The sequence below is a fragment of the Bison bison genome, unplaced genomic scaffold (genome assembly GCF_000754665.1).
Source record: "Bison bison bison isolate TAMUID 2011002044 unplaced genomic scaffold, Bison_UMD1.0 scf7180017862882, whole genome shotgun sequence".
Taxonomy (NCBI): Eukaryota; Metazoa; Chordata; class Mammalia; order Artiodactyla; family Bovidae; genus Bison; species Bison bison.
Window position 1 is genome coordinate 5,114 of NW_011493454.1, and position 451 is coordinate 5,564.

A 451-nucleotide genomic window follows, 5' to 3' on the forward strand; every position below is an offset into this window, starting at 1 on the left:
GGCGGCTTGCCCCACATCACACAGCAAATAAATATCAGCATCCGGTTTTACTCTGTTGTTTTCCAAATACCAACTTTTTGCCGATCTGAGCTGCCTAGAGGGCATTTTTTTTTTTACATGAGTGGTCTTAAACCAGCTCAGCTGCAGTCTTAGTGTGCTGAAGGAGGGCTTGGAGAGGCAACGCAAAGAGGGGTAGGGGAAGAGGTAGGAAACTTGTATGGTACCCATTGTACAGAATAAGAAAACTGAGACATTTTTCTTTCTCTGTTTTACACTACAACAGGCTGCTTGCTTTTTCTTTCAGTAAAACATTATTTTTACAGCTTATGACCTGAAAGGAGACAAGACTCAGAGAGGTAAAATTACTTGCCTGAAATTAAAAGGTGAAGCCAGAACTTGTATCATATCTCTCTGACACCAGAATCCATGCTATTAACCAAAGTATGGATAT